Below are 18,635 nucleotides of genomic sequence, written 5' to 3' on the forward strand. Positions count from 1 at the left end.
TTTCTTATATTTGGTAGCACGCTTAGGTGTACAGATGATTTCTTTCAACACCAAAGAAGCATCTCTCATCCCGCTTTCTCCTAACTTTGACCGAGTAGCATGGGTGAGCACATCTAATTCAATATGTTTGCGCAAATCTTCTGTTTTCCTTCTTTTGCTTCTCTGACTTGATTCACCAAACGACTTTGATGGTCGTCCTGATCGATTCATTACCCAAGGAATTGTAAAAGTTCCGTCAAGCCAATTTTCATTTTTTATCAAGAAAGTTTCCTCCTTTTTGAGTGCATTAGTCTATCTTCGTTTCATTTCAGACTTGAAATGCGAAAAATCGTTTTTAATTTTCATTGCACACTCGTCAGAAAAATTATCTAATTGTAAAAGGTACTTTTGCAAGCATTCTAATTTTTCATTAATTTTATTAGCATTTTGTTGCTGCATGATAATAAATAACTGTTTTCTAGTCATTATTCTAACATCTACTGGTCCTAAAATAAAAATGTAACAATTTAAAGATAAAAAACTGTACGTAGTTCAGTTTTCATTATTGTGCTGACTCATCTTAAAAGAGCGATTTCTTGCAAAAGAGCAAAATTCTGCAAAAAAATTTTCAATTTATATAAAGAAAGAGGGCTAAGCTATTTGATACAATCAAAATTATAGCCGGATAACACTCGGAAGCACAACTAAATATCCTTTATTTAAAAAAAAAATGAAGGAAAAATCCATTTAAAGGCACTTATTTAAATTAGTTTTTTTTTAGTAAATATGTTAGCTATTGCAACTTAAATCTATGTACAATACACTATCTTACCTGCTTGATCACAATCCATTATTAAATTGTATACGTGTAATACAAAAAAATAATAATAATCACTGAAATGTTTGCGTACTAAACGAACAGCGAAAGAGAAACACGTGCACTCACAATAACAACAACTTTGCGACTGACCATTAGACACGTGAGATGTGCGTGGGGGGGATACAATTATTGCATGTCATCAAAAAAATACTCTATTTCATGTTGATATATTTTTCATACACCTGCGACAATTTTTTTAAAAGTGACTTTTGGCCGCCCAGATCGCTAATATACCCCACTGTGCGACGGTCCAAAAAATATTTCGGGAGCATCTAAAAACTGTCCAGCTTAGTTTAAATTTAATTTTTAAAAGACACCTCGACGACGAGATATTGGAGATGATAATAATATATGTTTTTTTTTTATGGGAGTTACATTCATTATTTACATTGATTATTATGTACAAGGTTTATAGATCATTAAGTGGATTTTTGTTTCTTCTAGCTAAGAACATGTTTTATTTTAATCTGTGTTGAGAACATGAAGGATAAACTGGTGTGAGCCAATCTCAGCATTTGCTCATTGCTGGAAAAAAAACCACGTAAAACTACTCAAGAGAAGCTCGACTGTAGGTAGATGTTATAATGCCTTTAATAATGGCGAAGACAAAATCAAAAAGCAAGCCAAATTATCGATACAAAAATTAACATTGTCAATGACGATGTCACTGATGCGGATCAGCAAAGCATCGTGCGTCGATGAGATACAGTGCCCTATACACCATTCGGTGCGGATGAGCGTTAAAATATAGTTAACTCTACTCGACATATGATTTTTGTATCCTGGTCGTAGTCGGAAACAAAAATAAACATGAAAATGATATTTTCTCATCCAGGCAGATCTACCCTAACGTAAATAAACTTTCACAGAGGATTCTAGAAGTAATTTGCCAAACCACTACGGCATATTGAATTCTGCAGTCAGCGTTGCGTTAAGTAGCGCTTGCAGATACAAACTTTTTATTTTACCATCCTGAATGAGTTCATATACAACATTTGTATACTTTTTTTTAAATGATGTGTATGAAGCTTTTCTCTATGGCTGTAAAGTTCAGCTACCTATACGTAGGCTTGCAAGATGTCCCGGTTTGGCCGGGACAGACCCCATTTTCAGACAAAATCCCGGTGTCCCGGCCGGTTTACTTCACGTCCCAGTAAAATTAAATTTTTAATATAGATACAAAAAAATGTAAAGGATTATTTAGGATAGTTATTTTGTCGTTTATTTTACTAAACTGTACGCTGGGGGCATTCCGATGTCCCGGTTAAACAACACAGAAATCTGGCAAGTCTACCTATAAGCCAAGTGTTCGAAAAATATGACAGTGAGATGAAAAATGAAAAATAAATAAAAAACTCACATTGATAAAAAATGAAGCTAGTTGAGCAAATCAAGCAAGACAGATTTGTAAAAAATATATTAAAAAATATTAAAGCCATTTTCAGAATTAATATCCTAAATAAATAATAGAATGTATGTTTAAAAAATGACTTTGATAAAAAATCTACATTAAACAATAAATTTTCAAAACTTATGTAATTCTCTTAAGCTGTATCTAGTTTGATTTTTGAGAAAAACCAAGTATCAAAAATAAGTAATTTAATCAATTTTATCTGCAGAAAGAAAAGAACCTATTTTACAACATCAGAAAGAAGTCTATTTTATTTTTCTTTTGTGCTAACACTGTATTTTTTAATCCGATATGGCTTCTGTTTATCGATAATTTTCACCCATAATTATATTATATTACATTCTAGATAAGAAAGTTATATTATTTTTTTCTATATTAAGCAGGTTTGAAGAAAAAATAAATTATAATTTTTATCTCATTTTTTTATAATTTTGTATATTTTTTTTCTGGGTCTCTCTCAAATAAAAATGAACGAATTATGATTGAATTTCACCTACATATGTTCAATTGGAGTACGGTATATACAAATTTGTCGACTGAAGGTGCCACCGTCAGCCATACATTCCAGTTCTATCAAATAACAACTAACATATCAAAGGAATCCAGCAACATTCCAAATTCATATCTTTCAGAAATTAATACATTATGAATGTTCAATAACGGGCAAAACATTACACAAGTGTATAAAATAATCATTAAAGCTAACTGGAGGCCAGGTCGTAAGCCCTGGAATGCTCAAACTCATATATAGAAAACTATAGATGCTTCATTTCAAGTTGAGAGTCTATTTATAGTTTTTTCTTCAAACCCCCATCCGCACCCGATGGTGCATAGGGCACTGCATCATATAAACGCAGTGTTATTTTAATCATTAACACATGAAGGAAAGGTGATGATAAGCCCTCCGCTTTAGGTATTAGGTCCAGGGAAGTAAAGTAGAAATATTAGAGTGAAAAAATCACTTGTATTTATTTGACCCCCCTGGGAGTCCAACCCGGGACCTCTAGTATGGCAGACAAGCGTGCTGACCCCTACCACTACGGAGGCGGACGGAAGTACTATTAGTAGTAGTAAACTAACAATTCTAGTTTGATTTTCAACAGATGGGGCTTATTTTAACCATTATTCGGATCGCGTATTAAAACTTAAAGCATAATATTATTTATTATATAATTTCAACAAAATCAGGGGTAGTGTTTTCACCGAAAAGGGGTAGTATACAAAAGCCTATCATCACTCAAACTTCGCCCTCGTTACATCTAGAGGGCATATGATTACGTATAAAGCCTATTAGGAAAGCAAACCCATTATCAAAATAGCATCGTGAATTCATATTTCGATAAGAGCCACATGTTGGCCAAATTTGTTTTAGTGGATTTATTACGTTTATTATCATCCTACATTTGCTAATGAGATATGTAACACGCCTACGTTCATGTGTATTTGCAGAACGGCTATTACAACCCTCTGAGATCAAATGAATTAAATTAAGCTAAATATTTTAAAATATGCCATATGGGTCCGTTGGCGTTGGTACAAAACGACCGCTTTTCACAATCTATTCAGTTCAATGTAAATTTGTAGGTGTACTTAAGGCAATAATTTATATTTATTTTATATTCGAACCCTTATCCGCACCCCAATGGTGCATAGGACACTGCATCATATAAACGCAGTGTTATCTTGATCGTTAACACACGAAGGAAAGGTGCCATCAGCCCTCCACTTCAGGTACCAGTCCAGGGTAATATTGAATAAAAATTAAAGTAAAAAATTCACTTTTATAATTATATTTAAAATCAACTAACCAACACGTGGCCTCTCCGCGGAGGTAGGCAGAGAGAATAGAACACCATACCAAACTGTCTTTGCATACAATATTCTTCTCTGCCACCTACATGTGACCCTTCATTACATACCTGCCAATTATTCCGGCTCCTAACTTTTGAACATTAGAAATACTTGATCATGCCAAGCTTTCCTCGGTCTTCCTATGCTTCTATTTCCAACTACATTTACCCTATAAAATTATTTTGCTGTTTTTTCTTCACTCATGCGATTAACATCAAACCATCTCAACACACCTTTCTTAATTTATTAATTGTATCGATAATGCATAAGTATTAACTGAGATAACTCTTTTTTTTAATTATCTAACGTCCAAGTGACTCTGAAATCTAGCTACGGCTTATGCAACACCGTTTATCATGTCCCTAATCAGGCTTCAACTTTATAAGTTTCATAGTCTATGCCTATTCGTGAGTGGATTTACTCTTTGTGTTTAAAGTTACTATAATTTAATGTAATTCATGAGTAAAAATTCTAGGCAAAAACACTCGCTGAGATAACTCATCCTTCCATTATTTCCTTTTATCACCGTTTGAACATTTATCATACAATATTTTACCCCACATTCGTCTGAGAGATTGCATTTCGACAGCATTCAGTCTACTTTTATCCTTCTTTTCCTAACTCCATGCTTCACTTTACATTAGGGCTAGAAGCAGGACTCCGTTGTGTACAACCAGATTAGCTTTCGGAGATAGGTTTTAATTTGAAATATTTAATCAAGAAACGTATTAAATGCGCAGACTTAAGGAATATTATTGAATAGTTGTAAATTACAGTTTTTTTTAGGTTGGTACCTGAATAATGAGCCTTACACATAGAGTTTGTTTAGTATATCTCGAGTATTTTGAATTATACGAAAAGTCATGATGTTTTATAATGATAATGAACAGATGGTTCCAATTGCGCAAATGTCAACTTTCTTCACGAAAGAAACCTCTACATAACCGAAACACTTTATATTACACACTTGATACAAAACAGACAAACTTACTAGTCGTATCGGCTGATGTTTGAATTCAAATTATTTTCTTACTTGCTCGAAATCTTCCTTTGGATTAATTAAGGAATAATTTATTTGTGACAAACTTTTATTTTCCCTCTTTTTTAGTTGAATAGTTATTACTTTGGGTGATCTTACAAAATCTCCCGGTGAAATATCAATATGAAAAGAAAAACTGTTTTTTATCTATGAAGTTTAAAAAAAGAATGTATTTACAATATGCGTCGCATCTGTTTTTGAAATTGGATGGGTAGGTACCCATGTAGGTACTTGTGTAAATTTTAACATATTTTGGCCTGTTTTATATTAAATAATACTATTACCTACCTATCTTTAGTGTAATGTAATATAATTCAGACTGAAAATGATCGATCGAAAATAACCAGGAGCTAAATCGTATTAAGAAACACAAAAGAAAAATAAAATAGACGGCTCTTTACTTTTTTTCAGATAAAATTGGTACAAATTACTTGGTTTTGATGTATGCTTTTTCTCATAAATCGAAAAGAATATAGCCAAAGAGTTGTTTGATAAGTTTTGAAAATAAATATTTTGTTTAGATTTTTTAAATCAAAGCCAATTACTAGCTTATATTTTATTTTTCATGTAAATTAGTAAAAAGTTCTTCTCGTTTATTTTAAATGATAACTTTAAGCATTACCACTTACCCTTATCCAAACCAAAACGGTGCATAAGGTAATGCATCAAATTGATACAATATTAATTTGGTCGTTTTTATTATCAGTCCTTTGCTTCGGATAGTAGTATTTTTTAATTTTAAATTAATGTAAGAGTGAAAAAACACTTTTGATTTGAAAATAACTTGTCTTATTAGTGCCACAATGGAAATTTAAAAAAAATGGTATTTGACTAAAAATAATTTAAATATGGATAAATATTACCATAAAAAGACAGACAAATAAATTAATGTTATATTTTTATTAAATATTTAAGTACATTATTAGGAGAAATGGTCATTTTTCAAGACCAAAAAAAGGATGATATAAATAATATATTAAATAACAAACAATGAGTTTTGTAAAAAAAAAATGTGTCATCTATTTCCCACGAATAAATAACATAAAATATTCATCAACACGAACGGCATTTCAAAGAAATAATTAATGAAGCTTACATCAAAACAAGTATGTAATTATTTGTTTTAATTTAGTGAGTTATTATTCAGAGACAAATATTTTATTAAAAGAGAAAAAAAATATGCGGATGTTTTATAAACGTAATTTAAGTAACGTAAATTATTTATCAGGGTTCTTCGTTTAATGAATTAAACAAAAAAAAACGAGGCAAGAAATATCATTAGCTTTTGTTTTAAATTGAGATGAAATTACAAAGTCGGTTTATTTCCCTAATAAGTATTCTTTTTATCATTCTCTTTGGTCAAAATATAATCGTGTCGGAAAAAATAACGCTGTTTATCTTTATTGTGTACAGAGTAACGTTATATTTTAATCTTTTAAAAAAATCCTTTAAATTATTAGGTGGTCTCAACCAATATTTTTATCGAGGTCCAATTTGTTTTCGGATTCAAATATATATGAATTATTGAGATTGAATATGATTAGGTATTAATCCTAAATCCACTTTTGTTTAAGTTAAATAATCATCGTTAAAATGGAGTACAAGTACCAACTCTGATATACAGAAGCGAAGCGTGGAGTTGCCAAAAGAAAGATGAAAGTTAGGATGTAGTTGTAATGCCATCTCTCAGACGAACCTGAGGCCAAACGATGTATGAAAGATTTAAAATGGTGAAATGTGGAAAAAATGCAAGGCTAAAAATTTAAGAAGGGCGAGTTGAGATGGTTTGGACATGTGGAACAAATGAGTGAGTAAAGAACGGTAAAGCAAATTTATGAGGTGAACGTAGGTACTTGAAGATTATCAAGTACTTCAAATACTTGAAAATGTTAAAGTCAGGAGTTGGAATAATCAGCGAGTATGTATGAAGGAGATGCATGTATTTGGAAGAGTTCCCTCTTCCACATACTTCCATAAGATTGTTTGCAAAGATATGGTGGTGTGGCATTATATTCTCTCTGCATACCCCCACGGGAAAGCGGTGATGGTTACTTGGCTAGTTAGTCAAAAGTTTTAACATATTGACACAATTTTAAGAAGTGATATAAAATATTCGCATTTGATTGTATTCCTGTAAAATGAACTGTTATCGAGATAGATCATCTTGCTGTATCTCCAACAATGTTTTAAATTAATAAAAGCAACCACCAGAATTTACACAAAGTATTATGACTAAACTTTACACTAGAGTTTTGTCTATTCCCTTAGCAATAATTAGAAACAGGGATATGAAACTAACTGTAACGCTATTTACAGAATATCCCATAACTCTTGGACAGCAAACTTTAGCTCGGACCGTATGGTTGATACAGTTTTTGATTAAATCTCTTGGTTAAGTGTTTTCTGGAGAAAAAAACTGTCTAATTTTATCTCATAATTTTTTTTTGCTAAGAATATATATTTGTATAAATATAAATATATTTATATTTAAATATATATTTATTTATATATATATATATATATATATATATATATATATATATATATATATATATATATATATATATATATATATATATATATATATATATATATATATATATATATATATATATATATATATATATATATATATATATATATATATATATATATATATATATATTTATATATATATGTATATATATATATATATATATATATATATATATATATATATATATATATATATATATATATATATATATATATATATATATATATATATTGTGTGCATCATTGGAACTTATTTTTCTTCCTCATTTTCCTCTACCTCTCCACCCTTAACTCGTTATCTGTTACTGCTTCTTTTGCCATCCTTATTTACATTGTTAACATTGCATCTTGTTTACATTTAATATATAATGATGTAATTATTATTTCATCAGTATAGCAATTAATTGTAATGTATGTTTTTTTGTTGTTGCTTACGCCCAATCACTATATGCTCTCTAATTTCAAACGGCTGTATAAGATGCAAAACTTCAAACAGTATCACTTGTGTAATTTTCGGTTGGAAGATATTGCTTCTAAGCAACTAAGCAGTAAGCCTCATAATGTACATTTATTATCTACAAGACGTTTAAATAAATAAATATACTTACGAGTGTGAGCGTTTGTCGTACGTGGTTTATGTATTATTTAAATTTTGAAAGAAAAAATTATCCTTTTTTTATTTTAAATTTCACATCTTTGTTAAACAAGGATATTTTTGCCGTAAGCAATCCGTTATTAAAATTAAGGATCAAGTTTAAGCAAAGTACGATCGGGCCTAAAAACTACAGTTCGAATCTCAGCATATTGCGATCGAACCTAATAACTCGAATCGAGCTTTAGCAGAGTGCGATCGAGCCTTTTTCGGCTTTTTTTGGCTTTCCGAGTTTTTACTCGGATCTTATTTTAACAGAATACGATCGAACATAAAAATTCGGATCAAGTTTTAGCAGAGTGCGATCGAGCCTAAAAACTCGGATCTTCAGTTTTAACAAAGCGCGATCGAGCCTCAAAAAACACGGATCTAATTTTAGCAGAATGCGATCGAATTTTTAGAAACTCGGATCTAATTTCAACCAGTCAAATCAATTCTTAACATTCGGATCGAGTTTTAGCAGAGTGCGATCGAGCCTAAAAACTCTGACTAAAAGTCTGTTCACGAAAAATTATGAAAATAAACCATCTGTGAGTTAGTGTACTCTCCTTACATGATAAATATAATGGGTTTTTCCTGTCATCACACGGAAAACGACCCTGCCTGGCGTCTGCCCCGGCGATAACGTGTATCCCACTCTTTTTACGAGCAGAGGGGTGAAATTATAAAAGCTGTTTCAGTGGAGATAACTATCTTGTAGATGAAATTACCTTTACTTCCGGACTTCAATTTATAATGACTAGCATTTTGAAACGGTTCGTCGATCCATATTATCAAAATATAAATATAATAAGTCTCTAACCACCACGCCGCTTCTCTGCAGGGAAAGGCAGAGAGAATACAACCAATCTATCTTTGCAAACAATCTTCACCTCTTTCACAATCATGCATCTCCACATACATACCCGCCGGTTATACTCCTGATGTGACCTCTTTCAAATGTTTTAATTTTTATTGATCATGGCAATTTTTCCTTGGTCCTCTTCTGCTTCTATTAACAACCATATTTGCATCATTATTTTTTAACTGTTCTTTCTTCACTCATTCGATTCACATGCTTCATCTTAACACGCCTTTTTTCATTTTTTCATCTTTGCATTCTTTCCTTATTTTACCATTCAAACTTCGTTTTGCAGCATATTCATCGAAGAGATTGTTACCATAGAAACCGGTCGTTATTTTAGATTCGTTATAAATAATAATAATAGAAATAAAAAAATAATACCCTTATCCGCACCCTAATGGTGCATAGGGCACTGCTTCATATAAACGCAGTGTTATCTTGATCGTTTACACATGAAGGAAAGGTGATCAGCCCTCCGCTTCAGGTACAAGTCCAGGGTAATATTGAATAAATATTACAGTGAAAAAATCACTTATATTTATTTTACCCCCCTGGGAATCGAACCCGGGACCTCCAGAACGGTAGCCGAGCGTGCTGACCATTACACTGCCGAGGCGGACATATAATAATAATAAATTCAACAATTTGAAAAATAAAAGCATAAAAAGTCATTTAAAAAAAGTAATTGTTTAAGTAAGTCATCAAGTGTATAATCACGATTCAAGTGCTTCAAATATTACGAATATTTGAATAAGATTTTTTTTAATCATCACTGGATCGATATTGTTAAATGAAATTGATGTAATTAATCTCAAAACGACTAGAGAGTCATTTTTATAGATTAAAAAGATATCGGTACATTTCAAACTATTTAAAAACCACGAAATTTCATGAGATTCTTTAAAATATATACATATCCTTAAAACCGTTATTATTATTATCTCTTTGGTTCTTATTATTTTTTGACATCTCAACATAGATGAAGAAGAATATGGAAGTTTGGGCACTTACGGGGCTTACGGCCGTCATAGGCTGGTTAAAGTGATCTTCTACCTAATGATTGACAAACACACTACTCAAATTCTTGGAAGTTCTATATATATGATCGATTTCGAAACATTGTACTTGAATCACTTTAATTTCACTAGAGACATCTATTGGTGAGATGAAGAAGCTTTTTTATTGTAAATGCCCAGACTTCCATATTCTTCTTCATCTTTGTTGAGATGTCCAAAAATAATATGAAAAATAACTCCTATAATTGGAGATAATCCAGATTTGTGAACAAGTATTTTCATTGAATTTTCAATTTCGAGGCCCGATCAACTCAAGAGTTGCGTGCCATCGTGTATGACTCGTGTGTTATTATATGTGCGCATATGTATACATCTCATATATTGCTCTTCCCGTAACCTCTGGACCGGAAATATCGAGATCCCAAGTGAAGTTCGGCAGTACCACACATCCTAACGTTAGTTTCGGCAGTGGTTTGTACATTTGTTGTATTGTTCTAACGCAACTAAAACATTGTTTGAAACCTCCATAGTTGTAAAACTTCGAATAAATTACCTTCACTTGTCATTTACGACTTGTATTGTCTCGTTTTCCTTTGGATCATTCGCATATATTAAAATCAATGTGCATATCGATGCCGCTGATGCATAGAAAGACAAATAAAAAATAATGAACTTTTTCCACTCTATTTTATAAATTTCTAATTTTTTATAAATTACTTACGTAAATATCATACATTTATTTAAAGAATAATTATAAACATATTTTAAAAAAATTTTAAAATTGCAGACACCCTCCAAGCCACCTTGGAGGGTGTCTTGTCGCTGGAGTTTGTTTTACATGTATTTTTATGGTTTTTATCCAATTTCAACCAATAGGTTATAATAATACACACAAAAAAGAGAGAAAAATAAAGAGTATAAACTTTTTTACAATTTTCATTTAAATAACTCTTGATCAATTACCCATTCCTTTATTTTGCCTTTGTTCCATATTTTATTTTTACCTCTAACCTCTGTCGGCAACAAAATAAAAATGTTTGGAACGATATATTGCAGTGTTCGACTCCCATATTTATTGTTAATTCTTGGGACTTGATGGTTTGATAACCTTCGTTGTGGGTAAAATTACCTTTATTTTATTATTTGTGGCACATTTTATAAACATTATAAGATTTAACTCAAACTTTGTTTCAAATCACTTTCATTTATTGGAAAACAAATTACAATCAGTTACGATAAGCACCTTGCCATTTTAAGGGATGGATATGTACAAATCCATGATGACAAGGTGCTTGTCGAAACCGGTTGAAAAAAAGTACTTAAAATTAATAGTAGTTAACGCAAAGTTTAAGATTTATTTTATAAAGTTTAATAAATTTTTGTTTCATCACTTACCAGCTGTATCAGGCCACGCATTGCCGTGGCCCGATTTGATTAAATGGAATAAAAAAATAGATACCACACTTTTGAATTTGTTCATTTCACAATGCTTGTAAAGCAATGAAAGTATTTATAATGTATGAATAATACAATAAAAAATATAGAAAGTTACTAAAGTCAAGAAGCGAGCTATCTGCCATGAGCAATGTTAAATATTGCATGAGTTCCTGTTACATTTAACAGATGGCCCTGCCATTGCAGTCTACAAAGTTATTTTACATGCATAAAATAAACCTGTCACGGGTAAAAGCATCTGTTACAGTTATGCGGAGCAATTGTGTATTTCAATTCAACATTTTGTCAAAATTTCAAAGCAATCAATGAATTTCTTTAAAAGATTCATGATTTTGAACAAACAAATGTTTACATTTTTAGTAATGTAGATAACAATTTTAGGGTAAAATATTGCATAGTAAAATACGAAATACAGTATAAAGATAAATGTTATGTGATTTAAACGTTTTATTAAGAGTATGTTTATAAATATGGAATATGAATTTCAGTATTTCGGCTAAATGCCTAAATGGCTATGTTTTTTTTTCGAATACTCATACACAAGGTCGACCAACTAAACCTAAGGAAGATTGATTGAACAAATTTGTTGACATCCTTCATAGATACATTTTGAATCGATCGATGTTAATTGTGTAGATAAAAATGAAAAATTATTTCCTATCTTTACGTTGGTACGACGTAAACTTATGTAGCATTAAATAATGAATATGAAATGTCTATTTTCAAGATTTTTTTAAAAATTAAGCACTTGAATATACCACCTTAATAAGTTTTATTTATATATACGACTAGTTTCGAAAACTTACAGATGTTTTCATTTTCGGGTAAAAAGTAAAACTAACGAACAAAAAATATATTTATGGGTATATATATCGCTCACTCCTTTCAAGAACGTCATAAATCAACAATCGACAATTTTCAGTTGTGCATGTTTTCAGAATGCCCAGAAAATGTATCATATCCCAGCAAAAGAGGCATATTTTTAACTTAATATTTACCCGTTATAGGGCAGAAAGTGTTGTTTTTGCATTTTGAAGAAAAGGTATTGTTCAATTATTTTTTTAAATAAACTAAATATATTTCAAATGGAGAAAAAACATTCAGGTTTTACCTAAAAAGATCTGTTGCACAGTAAAAAGTTCAAAAAGTGGCTTGATATTTATCTTTAATATATTGTGTTTTATTTTTAAACTCTAAAAACGTTCTCCTGAAAAATCAACTTTTTTTTTATATATGACGTTCTTGAAAGGAGTGAACGATAAATATATATAGGTTAATAAATATAGAGAAGGGAGGGGAGGTTAAGGAACAAGATTTTTTTGTAAAAGGAAACATTGATAATAATGATACGTATTTGGAAACAGTTTATTCTTAATTAACGTTATTTAGGACCTTTATTTGTAACAGAGTGTAATAATTTAACTGAATGAGAGTCAAATGAGTGGTTAGTTTCCATGATATGATGTGCAAATGCCGAAAAATAATTACTTGTTAGTCCACGGCGATGTTATCTTATTCTAATTTTTAGACTTCTCGCAGTTTGGCCAATTTATTTTTTTATCGCAGTCACCGATTTTAAGTAATCTGATATTTTATTATGTAAATATTATAAATATAAATTAAAATAAAACCCTTGAGAATTTGAAAGTCGTGAAATCCGATCCTCAGAACTGGCAAGGCAGAAGGCACTAATTAAGGAGGAGTAAAATATTCATTTTAAAGGGCATAACCTAATATTTATTATTCTGGAATGTTTTTCGCAGATACTTTTTGGCACATTTTATATACCTACTTTATAAAATTAAACAACTTTATTTTGACCACTTTTTTATTGGTACGCTTTATCCAACCGGTTTCGACAAGAACCTTGTCATCCTCAGGGTTTATGTACTTAATTCTAAAACAATGAAATACTCATAATTAATTACCCTTCCCTTACCAAAACTTCCACGCACTCCGTACACCATATTGGAGTTAACGTATTCGCTACGCAATGCACAATAAAACCAACATTTAGGATTTTTTTAATCATATTTTCATATGGTGTACGGAGTGCGAGGAAGTTTTTGGTAAGGGAAGGGTTTTTTTATTTTTAATTTATTATGAGTATTTCATTGTTTTAGAATTCAGTACATAAACCCTGATGATGACAAGGTTCTTGTCGAAACCGGTTAGATAAAGTGTACCAATAAAAAAGTGGTTAAAACAAAGTTGTTCAATTTTATAAAGTTTAATATATTTATATTATCCACTGACACTTCGTGATGGAATTGCATTTTAATATATTATTAAATTAAAAACAATATTTTTAGCTTTTCTACTTTATTTTTATTTGACCAGCGACCGGGTTTCGTCGTTACCGACATCATCAGACTGGTGGGAGGCTATACAAATTGTTATGTTATATATAAAACAAGGCAGGAGTTGATAATCATGATTTGATATAATTTTGTTGAGAAATTAAATTAATTAAATTAATTTCAAATTAAATTAATTTCTCCACAAAATTATATGAAATCATGGTTATCAACTCCTGCCTTGTTTTATATATAACATAATAATATGTATAGCCTCCCACCAGTCTGATGATGTCGGTAACCACGAAACCTGGTCGCTGGTCAAATAAAAATAATGTGGAAAAGCTAAAAATATTGGTTTTAATCTAATAATATAGTTTAATATACATTACTTTGTTCTGGTCAAGTAAAAAGAATCCCAAAAAAATGGAGCATAAATCAGCTTAATTTTTCCGAAAATCATATACTATTTCGAAAGCCAAGCGAAACAGGCAGATCCTCTTTTTAAATGTATGTTTCTTATATTATTATTCTTATTTCTCGTTTTAAAACGTTCGTAAAATTTTCAGCGTTTTAACGATTCTTTTATTCGCGGATGAATATGTACTCGTAACAAATAGAAAAAGAAGCTACATCGCATAAAAATATACTAACTAACTAACCATCACGTCGTTTGACCGCAGGGGTAGGCAGACGGAATAGAACGCCACACCAATCTGTCTTAGCACACAATCTTTGCCTCTTCCACATGATAACATCTTCTGATACATATTCAAATATTACAAATCCTTACAAGGCTATTTGAAATATTTGATCATGCCAAGTTTTCTAGTCTTTTTCTGCTTTTATTACCAACTACATCATCTCTTAGAATTATATGCCATCGGCTCTGCAACAGCAAAGGCACGTTCCTCAAATTTAGTAGCCAGTGAAATCACATTACCCATGTCAGTTTTTGTGCCTGATGGAAAAGCGAGACGTCTACCAACCAATTCGTCTGGAATGCACAGTTCTTTTAGATGCTCTGGAGACATATCGCTCACTCCTTTCAAGAACGTCTTAAATCAAAAAACTTGATTTTTCAGGAGAACATTTTTAAAGTTTTAAAATATAATACAGTGTATTAAAAATAAATATCAAGCCACTTATTAAACGTTTTACTATGCAACAGATCTTTTTAGGTAAAACCTGAAGGTTTTTTCTCCATTTGAAAAAAATTTCGTATATTTCAAAAAATAATTGAACAATACCTTTTCTTCAAAATGCAAAAACAACACTTTCTGCCCTGTAGCGGGTAAATATTCAGTTAAAAATATGCCGCTTTTGCTGGGATATAGTATATTTTCTGGGCATTTCGAAAACATGCACTACTGAAAATTGTCGATTTTTGATTTATGACGTTCTTGAAAGGAGTGAGCGATATTATGTATTGAAGAGTAGACAGAGTTTATACGTGTTCCCAAAAATGTATTTAGTATAGTTTGTGAAGTATTAAGTGATGTGACTGAATTTAGAAATTCTGAAAATTAGTATCACTGCGCGTTGAACACTGATTGCAGTCGAGTATGGTTTAGTAAACCCGTGTTTAATCATTAATTTCCAGTAGAAAATTAAACTTTGAAGACCTGTTCTAAGAAATAACAAATAATGAGGTTTGGAATACGTGTTTATTTTAGCTTTGTTTCAATCTAATTATTAACTTAGAAGCTCTTGAATCAATAATCGAAATAAATATATTATGTTGTTTAGTGTCTAGGATTTTATACGCCCACATGACATCAATTATGATATTAGGAAGGTTTTCTTTTTTTAAACCCTCATCCGCACCCGATGGTGCATAGGATATTGCATCATATAAACATAGTGTTATCTTGATCGTTAACACTTGAAGGAAATGTGATCAGCCATCCGCTTCAGGTACCAGTCCAGAAAATATTGAATCAATATTAGAGTGAAAGCATCACTAATATTTATTTTACATCTTCCCCTCTCCCTGGGAATCAAACCCGGGACCTCCAACACGCTGACCGTTACACCACGGAGGCGGACGTAGGAAGTTTTTTTTTATAGTAATTAAAAGAAACACGCAAACAAAACATTAATTTTACGGTAAATACATATTTTTGTCCATTTGAATATTACACCAACTTATCATTCAATTGTTTGTTTTTTTAAGTACATATATGTTAACTGTTATATATAGCGTTATAAATTATGATTAAAAATGTTGAAATAACGTGTAAACTCCTTAAAAGAAGTACCTACCAAGTGATTTATCTGCATGAGAGTACAAATTTAAAGCGCAGTATAATTTATTATTGCTATTAGTTTCAAAATTTACAAATCTGTTGTTAAAAATGTTAAATGGTAATACATATAAGTAGTTTCCAAACACATTAATGGAACCACTCCATATATAATAAAAATAAATGTTTTTTTTTGTTGACTCCTTCTTAAAAAAAAACATGATTAATTCATCACAAATCACTCACTCCTTTCAACAATTTCATGTATAAATAAACTTGATTTTTCAGGAGATCGTTTTTAAAGTTTAACAATATAATAAAATGTATCAAAAATAAATATTAAGCCACTTCTTGAACTTTTTACTGTGCAACAGATCTTTTTAGGTAAAATATGAATGTTCTCCATTAGATTTTTTTAGTTTATTTAAGAAATATATTAAACAATACCTTTTCTTCAAAATGTAAAAAAAAACAACACTTTCTGCCCTGTAGCGGGTAAATATTAAGTTAAAAATATGCCGCTTTTGCTGGGATATAGTACATTTTTTGGCATTTCGAAAACATGCACAATTTAAAATTGACGATTTTTCTATACATGACGTTATTGAAAGAAGTGAGTGACATGGTACAGGTATAAGTGTCTTAAATAAGACATACATCGTTTTCATAAAAGTTTGAGTATTTTTTTAACCTTTTTCCAATCAGACAAAGGTGAGATTAGTTTTCATATATATTTCTTTAGATATTCATTTTGGTTATTTAGAAAAGAAAGCCTGAAAAAACCTTTCAATTTCAGATACACTAGAATCATTCAACATCCAGTTTCTAATATATTCCAAAAAAATCATGATAAATTAGAAACAATCCACAGTGAAATTAGTAATGGAATTTATTTATTGACACCACTTTTTTTAAAGTGCAAATATTTCCCAAAAATTCAAAGCTCACTTATTTTGCTGAATTTTTCATAATAATATTGATAAAATTCGGATATGGAATCAAGTATTTTGTTTTTTTTTGTGAGTATGATTTTCTACGTTTTTCGTAAAGCAACGTCTTGTGGTATAAATGTGAGTGATGCTTTATGCACAAAATAGTAAACTTTAATAATATTAAAAAAAATTTAAAGTATATTAAAATATTACAAGACTAAAATGTAAAACAATATAAAATATTCGTCTCAGCTGTATAGTTTTACCTACTCTTGTGATACCTTCTTTAAATAAAAAACATTAAAAATACGTTTTATTTTCGTGTTGCTTTAATTATTAAATTGAAAAAAATCTAAAATTAAAAAACGATATATCCTACAGAACAATATTATCTATGCGTTATTTTATTTATTACTAAAATTATAATAGTGTCAATATAATTCCATGAAATCTAATAGAGATATTTACTCCAAAAAAATTACATAATTTTTGAGATTTGAAATGAGGTTTCCCTTTTTAACACAATATATCAATTTAATAAATAGTAAAAAAGAACCTTTCAATCTGAAAACTGCTAATCTTTTCAGAGTAAATGTTAAAAAGCACTTATGCGAAGGCCTTTGAATGTTATTTTAATGTTTCTTTCGGTGTTGAAATCCTTTCAACATTTTCTTTTCAATAAGACATCAACAAGAACGATAATAGTTTTTCTTGTCCATTTTCCTTTATCACAAAAGGTTGGTCACCCCTCATCCCTTAGCTGTCAGGGAAAACCGTTTACCTTTTACTTTCAATCCCCACGTTAAAGTTAATTCAAACTTTGGGTAAAATATCTAGTTACAGAATAATTATTTCAAACCTTTGAATAAATTTGATTAATTTCTCGTTTTTTTATCGCAAAGTTTGTTGATTCGCCATTTGCCTCAATCCTTTATACTCCTTAATTCTTTGATTTTATAAAGTTCATCTCTATTGTAAAGTGGTAAATACTTTGAGCCACAATATTTTTTTTATTTATATAGTATTTTTTTCACTCTAATATTTATTTAATATTTCCTAGGACTGGTACCTGAAACGCAAGGTTGATCATTTTACCTTAATATATTTAACCATCGAGATAAAACTACTCCTATATGATGCAGTCTCCTATACACCATTGGGTGCGGATAAGAGGGAAAAACAACATTCAATAAACATTCAATCAAAAGTCATAATGGATGAAAACAGTAATTGCATATTGAATAAATTAACTACTTTTTTTGCAAACAATAGTTGAGGATTGAAGAATTACAGTGGAATTTCGTCATGAAAAATTTCCTCCTAAATCTTTATCTTATAAATAATTTTTTGAAAAATTAATTTTTTTTTAAATAGGTAGTTCCTATAAAATTTAGTCCTCAAAGCATTTGATTTCATAAACATGAGAAGTGATATGACTTTGTAAAGACTGTATTTAATATTGATAAAAGCTTAATATCATATACGTCAATCCAATAGC

The 18,635-nt window shown here is 30.3% G+C and overlaps 1 long non-coding RNA gene across 5 annotated transcripts in view; it reads right to left on the bottom strand.

The window, feature by feature from the left end:
• LOC148303472 (uncharacterized) overlaps nucleotides 1-5,291 on the bottom strand; it is a 31,947-nt gene extending 26,656 nt beyond the window's left edge. For all 5 annotated transcript variants that reach the window (XR_015838486.1, XR_015838484.1, XR_015838482.1 and 2 more), the window contains exon 1: nucleotides 5,113-5,291. This is a non-coding gene — a long non-coding RNA (uncharacterized LOC148303472). The remainder of the gene's footprint in view (nucleotides 1-5,112) is intronic.
• Nucleotides 5,292-18,635: the final 13,344 nt, after the last annotated feature.

Source organism: Brachycentrus maculatus, unplaced genomic scaffold (genome assembly GCF_059751285.1).
Source record: "Brachycentrus maculatus isolate JH-2025_06_01 unplaced genomic scaffold, ASM5975128v1 h1tg000367l, whole genome shotgun sequence".
Lineage (NCBI taxonomy): Eukaryota > Metazoa > Arthropoda > Insecta > Trichoptera > Brachycentridae > Brachycentrus > Brachycentrus maculatus.